At 34.1% G+C, this 8,536-nt stretch overlaps 1 pseudogene; it reads left to right on the top strand.

Annotated features, from left to right (window-relative positions):
- The first annotated feature begins 236 nt into the window (after nt 1-236).
- On the top strand, nt 237-2,461 carry LOC104234777 (purine permease 1-like; annotated as a pseudogene).
- Nucleotides 2,462-8,536: the final 6,075 nt, after the last annotated feature.

Here is an 8,536-nt window from a genome sequence, read left to right as displayed (position 1 = left end):
CAATTTTATACTAACAAAATTACTCACTGTCAATGCTTGTTTGCCTTTGCTTTATATTTTTTTTTATTGTTATATTCCTCCCTTGTGAATCATAAGAAAATTACTAGTACTGCAATTAATTTAATCATGAGAAAGCCTTCGTAAACAAATAGTGGAGATGTCCAAAGATTTCTCAATTATAAATAGATCTCATCACTGCAAGAGGTCCATAGTGAAGAAGACCATTCAGCCTGAGCAGCAGAATACTCCAACTTAGCATCCAAATCTCTTGAAAAAAAAAATGGAAGATAAAGGATTAAGCACCAATATGAGGAGAGTCATCCTATTGATAAACTGTCTAATACTCGCTGTCGGTATCTGTGGTGGCCCTCTAATGATGCGCCTATATTATGTTGAGGGAGGATCAAGAATATGGCTTAGTAGTTGGTTACAAACTGCTGGATGACCACTCACCTTTATACCTCTTGCCATCTTATACTTCTATCGTCGAAAATCCGAAGGCTCTAATGCCAAGTTTTATTTCATAACACCTCGAATTTTCATTGCATCAGTCATCATTGGTGTTGTCACAGGTGTTGATAATTTTCTCTATTCATGGGGTGGGTCAAAACTCCCTGTGTCAACCTCTTCGCTTCTTCTTGCTGCTCAACTTGCTTTCACGACAGTAGGTGCTTTCTTCATAGTGAAGCTGAAGCTCACACCCTACTCTATCAATGCAGTGGTTCTTCTGACAATTGGTGTTGTTTTGTTGGGTGTCCGATCTAATGGTGATAGGCCAGAGGGTGTGACAAGTAAAGCCTATATTGTTGGTTTTATGATGACACTTCTGGCAGCAGCTTTGTATGGAGTCATTTTGCCTTGTATTGAGTTAATTTATTTGAAGGCATAACAAGCTATTACTGCTACGCTAGTATTGGAGATTCAAATGGTCATGTGTTTTGCTGCTACTATTTTTTGCACTGTAGGAATGATCGTCAATAATGACTTTCAGGTATTTTTTTTTCCCTTCCCATGTAACTCATTTCTACCCATGCATCTTACTCATTCCGTCGCATATGTGACACTATAGTTTTGTGGGTTTAAATTCTATGCATTGTCAATTAAATTTATTTATATAATTAAGTCATATACAATATGATACATTAATATATAACCTGGTAAAAAATTATAGTGTAAGAGTAAATAATTTAAAATTATAGTGTAAGAGTAAATAATTTAAGCCTTTCCTATATGAGTCTATTCCAAATTAAATGGCACATTTTTGCATTTGGAACTACTTAATTTTAAATTTCTTGTTTTACCTTAATAAGAAGCTTTTATAACCACAAATTCTGTTATGCAAGTTTAAAAAGTCTTAAAGATACGCAAATATTATATAACATGATTAAGACTAAAATTTCATAAATTTAATTTTTTTGTTAAATTTCGTGCCAAGATAAATTATGGAAAGGGTAACATATTTCTCTCGTTTGGCCATCAGATCCATAAGGCCTTTAAATCCCAAAGTCTATCAACTTCTCTTTAGGTGCTCTATTGGCTTCACCAACGATGTCCCTCTTTACGGATTTCTTATCTACGTTGGAAACTTCTTCTTTTTTGGCTTATTGTTTCTTATTTTTTTTTTCTTTTATTTATTCTTATTTCAATTCTCTTAAAATTTTCTGACCTTAATGACAAGAGACAGAACAAAAGTTTGTGATGATTTGTGAGTTTGACTTTAGCCGTAGGACATTAATGAAGGAACTAACTCGAAACCCTAAATTATTCATATCCCAAGAGGGATGAAAACTCTTTTGTCATGGAATACATTTCTAAAATTTGGGTTGACATTTTGAGCACAGAACACGTTATATTAAATTTGAATATGTTAAAAATATGTGAAAACTAGAGCAGTACTAGATTCGAACAAATTTACCTTAATATGATATATATATAGTTACTTCCTGGTTTCAATTTTGTTTTAGCTATAGACAATTTCTTTAAAGAGCAAGGATTAACATATTGATCGAAATTTGCAGGCAATATCAAGGGAGGCAAAACAATTTAATCTCGGAGAAGCAAGATATTATACAATAATTGTATAGACTGCTATTATTTGGCAATGCTTCTTTGTGGGTGTTATTGGAGTCATTTATTGCTCTTTTTCTTTGATGTCCGGGTTTATGATTGCAGTTTTACTTCCGGCTACTGAAGTATTAGCAGTAGTTTTCTTTAGGGAAAATTTTTCAGGTGAAAAGGGCCTTGCTCTTTTCCTTTCTCTTTGGGGTTTCGTCTCATACTTTTACGGAGAGTCCAAACAAACAAAAAAGCAAAAGAACAGAAGCCCAAAAACTGAGATGACAACAGCGCATACTGAGTCTGTTTGAATTACTAACTCTGTTTGATATACTATTGGCTATACAGATAAAGAATTTTTATTTTGTGTAGAAAATAATCTAGGTCGTTTTTCTTTCATTGCTACTTTCCGTAGGGTCTCTTACTTTGACATTTCTATGTTTCTCTTAAATCTCTAATACAACACTTGAAGATTTGCAGTGTCCAGTAAATGCTCATTTTTCATGACTAATTCAACATTAAAATTCATAACACCACAATTAAATACTAACTAAAAAAATAAGAGTTTCATGAATACATTTCTTAACTAATATTTGCAATGGTACTAACATTTAACACACAAAAAAAAAATAACTTTTCAATAAGGAAGAAAATTTTCTTCAAATACTAAAAAATAAATTAAATAAACAAGACAAGTACCCTATTTTTTTACACACATGAGTTATACAAGGTATCAGACTAATGAATCTATTTTCATTGTGATTGTGTGGTTAATCTTTGAATCTAGAAAGAATCTAAAAAATGCTAAGAATTCACTTCGAATAAAGAAATTCAGAATATACACATGCGCATATATATATAATAAGGGAAAATATGTATAGAAGTGCTTCATTTAAAATGCTAATCATGATCAACAATTAATTATAAACTAATGAGAACTGCTTCATCCAGAAAAAAACTAATCAAACTATGAAAAAAATTGCATAGAACACAGACATAGAGGATATGCTTTGAGTTAATGTGACAATTTTCTTGTGCAAATAGCAAGCCCTAGATGCATAATCTTTATCAAATCTTTCCTTAAGATCCTCCCACACTGTGTATCCATCAGAAACATAGATCACTGAACTAATTAAACTTGGTGAAACTGTGTTCATTATCCAAGTATACAATAGCATTGCATCTATCCCAAAGTTCATGCAAACTAGTATCATATTTGTTTTTTCTACAAGTGCCTAGGACAAAGCCTAATTTATTTTTACCATGCAATACGAAATGAAGAAGTTAATTACGTACTACTAAATTTTGTTTTTCTAAAACGTACTATTCAATTGAATAGTCATTTTATGAGAATCGGTTTCCGAAAAAAAAATTGATTTTGTGAAGCAAAGAAAGGATACTGAACAAATGAGAAAAATGTCTAGAAAGTTATGCCCCAAAATTAACATGACTTGAAGGAACAAGAAAAGTGGATTTTGCCAACAATTTTCCTAAATGCTTCCCCACTAAGAAGCTCCCTATGTTTCTTGAAAAATCTCAAAGGAGATCTGCAACAATTTCAACTTATTAAGTTGATTAAATTCAGAGATAAATCTTGTATATTTCCTTAGATTGAAGAAGGTATTTCATGTACTTCTTGAACATCAACCTCATTCAAATAGGTCTCAACAAGATAGAGTAAGTTATTCATAAATTTCAGTGGTTAACGTCAGTTATAAGTGGGACACGTATTGTAAAAGCACATAAGAACAAAAAATTTGTGATAAATTTGATAGTTTTGTCAAAATAGATACTCAAAATGTAAATCATTGAAGATTAACTTGATACTTTTCTTACAATAGATATTGATAATTCATCACATATGGAACTATGTCTCACATATAAATTTAAAAAATTAGTAAAGTCTTAAGTTTATATTTCCGACATTCAGGAGTAAGTTTCATGTTCTAAGGATCACATCGTTATATTTTCTATTAGTTGAATCAAATTAACAGTTCCTCTGTTTCTGAATCAATTTTCTGTAAGATTGACAAGAAAAAAATAATTTCAAATGAAAAAAAAAATAGAGAAAGAAACATTCTCTATTTTTGTTTCCCAGAAACAATTTTACATGACTAATTTCCGGGAGAAATTTAAAAATAGCCAGATTTACAACTGGTCATTCAAAAATAGCCTAGTTTCAAAAATAATCGAAATTTAGCCACTTTTCATGTAAAGATAAATCTTAGCGAAAACACTGTTCAAAGCCCGGAAAATACGCCCGTATATTATACTGGAGTTCCAGCATAAGTATGCTTGAACTCCAGCATGTTATACGGGAGTTCCAGGATAACTATGCTGGAACTCCCGCATAATATGTTGGAGTTCCAGCATAAGTACACTAGAACTCCAACATAATATACTGGAGTTCCAGCAAGTATAAATGTCCAGTATAATATACTGGAGTTTGGAGCACCGGTGCTCCAGTCTCCCGTATATTATACAGAAGTCAGCAAAGTATACCGGTCCAGCATAATATGCTGGAGTTCGTACACAGATGCACCGAACTCCCGTATATTATGCGGGACCGGTCTCTGTTGCAGCAAAATAGTGGCTATTTTTCATTGACTTCGTGAACGGTGGCTATTTTTGAATGACCAGTCCGAAAAATGGCTATACCGTGCTATTTTCACCTAATTTCCTGAACATTTTTTTAAACAAGAGTACCAATAGATGTTGGTTTTATATTTGTATTTGGGCTGTTGTTCTGGACCTTGTACTTCTGGGCTTTGTAATTATTTTTAGATAGGTTAGTTTAGTTGTTTAGTGGCAGATATGTATTTTTTGGGCTTTTGGCTTTGACCGGTTTTGACCCAACTAGAATTGGTCTTGTATATAAATACTATTGGTTCCGGGTTTGAGACCAACAGATCATTATGGAAAAATATTGGAAGAGCTCTTCTCTCTCGAACCTTCTTTTTCCCACTTTAGGTTCCTGATCTCTTCTCCATTTTTTCTTGATTTCATATAATCTAACATGGTATCAGAGCATTATCATCAAAGATCCAGTGTAATCTCCAATTTTTAGTACTCATTTTTCTTGTTTCTTCCTATTTCTAGAAAATTGGAAAACCTAGTTTCTTCTTTTTCATTTTTTCGAAGATTTTAGCAAAAATTCCAAATTTTATGATGAATCCAATGTTTTTCGAAGTCTATTGTGAATGAAATTTGTGATTTAGCCACCGTCTTTCTTCAATTTGTGGATTATGTTGTGGTTGCTTGGTGATACCTGACGGCGACAAGCTTGTTTTTGCCGATTTATCAGTTTTCCTTTTGATTATGTTTTTCGAAGGATTCTCCTGCTATTTTAGTAATTTTTCTCGCTTCGGCTCATTCGTTTCACTGGTTTCATTGTGATTTTATCATATGTGCCCTAGTTTTTCTCTTTCTCTTGTATATTGTATCTCTTTACTCATGGAAAATGAAAATGTTGCAACCGCCTCTGAAATCGATCCTAACTCTCCTACTTTTACTCAAACTGATTTTGTTTTACCTCCTTCTCACCCATTCTATCTTCATCTCTCTGACAATCCTAGTACTATTCTCATGACCAAACAATTCATGGGGGCTGTTTTGGAGCATGGCGAAGAGGCATTATCATTGCTTTGGGAGCAAAGAAGAAATTAGGATTCATTAATGGGAGCCATGCCCATCCTTCTCCCGATTCCCCTTTTTTTGAACACTGAGAACAGTGCAATAACATGATCATTAGCTAGATTATTAACTCTTAGACCCCGACATTTCACAAAGTGTTATATACTCTAAGTCTGCTAAGAGTCTATGGGATGAATTGAACCAAAAGTATGGGCAAGCAAATAGTGCTAAGATGTATGAAGTCCAAAAGGACCTAAGTACTATATCTCAAGGTTCTTCTGAAGTGGGAAGTTATTTCACTAGGGTAAAGAGACCTTGGGATGAAATGGAGTCACTTGATGCTGATTCCTTTTTGTGTTTGTGAATGCAAATGTGGAGGTAAACACAAAATAATCAAAAAAATTGAAAATCAGAAATTGATGCAATTTTTGATGGGTTTGAATGAGGTATTCAACAATGCTAGAGGAAATATTCAGATGATGCAGCCACTTCCTGAAATTAGCAAGGCTTATTCTCTGGTTGTTCAAGACGAGAAGCAGAGAGGGATACACAATGTACCTGACTTTCAGTCTGACTCTGCAGCTTTTTCTGCTAGGACTAATGGTCCTACTTATAATCCAAAACCACCACAAATCACAAATTCTACACAGAGATATCCTTTTAACAATCCAAATCCCAACAATCAAAGTTTCAACAATCAAAAGGGAGGCTATGATCCAAAAAGGCCCTACTGTAGATATTGTAAAAAACCTGGACATGTAATTAAGAAGTTCTACAAGTTACATGGATTTCCACAACCTTCAAAATCAGGGAACAAGAATATATGAGTTGCTGCACCTATTCATTCTTGTCTTGATGCTAAGCCAGACCAGTCCCTTGACAACATCCATATTGCCAATACCATCACACCTAATTAGTACAAGCAGCTCATGACTATCCTTCAACATGTTCAAGTTGGTTCTGATGATTCTCAAAGTCAATCTACCATAGCTAATTTTGCAAGTATTTTTGCTTTCTCTACTCATCTGATGAGTTGTGGTAATTGTACTTGTTTAAGTAGTGTTCTAACTTCTGAAACCTGGATACTGGATTTTGGTGCATCAAATCACATGACCTTTAACAAATCTTTGCTTACAAATATAATAACCCTATCTGTTCCCTATCTTATCACATTACCCAATGGGCATAAAGTCAAAATGACCTCAATTGGTTCTGTCAAATTGAATTCTTCAGTCACTCTATCCAAGGTGTTATATGTGCCTAATTTTAAATACAATCTCATTTCAGTCCACAAATTATTGGTTAATACTTCATCACTACTATGTTTTTCACAACATGTTTGTTTTTTACTATAGGGCCCTTCTCTGAGGATGCCATTGGTACTTGGTAAGATGGCTGAAGGGCTCTATCTCTACAACTCCAGAACATAATCTCCAGTCACACTTTCTAGATCCTCATCAACTTCTCATTCCCCTGCTTTAATTACTTTTTCTGTTCATGCAAACACATTAAATGTAAATAAGTCCCAGCTTCTATGGCATAATAGGTTGGGACACCTTCCTTTTTCAAAATTACAGAAAATAAACTTTTTGAATGTACCATTTTCTAATAAACAACCTTTCATTTGTGATATATGTCCACTTTCTAGACAACAAAGAAATTCTTTTCCTGATAGTAATTCCCATTCTTCCCATATATTTGATCTTATTCATGTGGATGTTTGGGGTTCGTATCACACTGCCACACATAGATCTTATAGATATTTTCTCACAATTGTAGATGATTGTGGTAGAAACACTTGGACACATCTCTTCAGTCACAAGGGCAATGCTCTGTCCATTCTAAAGTCTTTCTTCTCCATGGTTGAAACTCAATTCAACACCAAAATTAAAACCATTCGAACAGACAGTGCTTTAGAACTTGGTACCACTCATAAAGTTAGTCAATTTTTTTAGTCCAAAGGTATCTTACACCAAATCTCTTATTCTTACACCCCCAACAAAATGGAATTGTTGAAAAAAAAATAAACATTTGCTAGAAACAGCACGAGCTTTACTTTTCCATTCCAAACTCCCAATTACATTTTGGAGAGACTGCATTCTAACAGCCACATACTTAATTAACAGATTTCCTAGTAACATCGTATCTGGAAAGACTCCTTATGAAATTTTAACTGGGGAGCAACCTTCTTACAGTCATGTAAGAAGCTTTGGGTGTTTGGGTTATGCAATGATTCCTAAACCCCATAAGAATAAGTTCTCTCCTCGGTCTAGTGCATGTGTTTTGTTGGGATATCCTTCTGAAAAAAGGTATATACACTTTTACAACTTTCTGATAAGAAAATCATTATTTCCAGGGATGTTGTGAAGACATCTTTCCTTACCCAGACACCCCTTCTTCTAATGTTTTATTTCCTGCTACACACACCTTCCATGATTCCACTCAGCCACTTCATTCTTCTACTGCTTCTTTACCTACAGAGCATTGTCCCATTTCTTCCTCTCTATCTATTCCCCCTCTTATTACTTCTCCACCACACTCGAATCCTTCTCTTCCACCTTCTGAACTTGTGCCTTCACCTGGAACAACATCTTCTAAATATGTTCCTTCATTTTCCTCACCTAATACATTTTCCTCCTCATTTCCTCTCACTTCAAGATATCCTTCCAGAACACATAATCCTCCCTCTTACTTATCTGATTACTTTTGTGGTGATCTTCCTCCTTCCACTCTAACTTCCATTCCTGTTTCACCTACTTCTGTATGCTTCAGTAGTCTAAGTTCAGTCAATCAGAGTTTAGTTCAAAAATTGGACACTATACATGAACCCTCCAGCTTTCATCAGGCA

Source organism: Nicotiana sylvestris, chromosome 11, assembly GCF_000393655.2.
Source record: "Nicotiana sylvestris chromosome 11, ASM39365v2, whole genome shotgun sequence".
Lineage (NCBI taxonomy): Eukaryota > Viridiplantae > Streptophyta > Magnoliopsida > Solanales > Solanaceae > Nicotiana > Nicotiana sylvestris.
The sequence above is the reverse complement of the archived record's forward strand: the minus strand, read 5'-3'. Positions and strand labels throughout refer to the sequence as shown.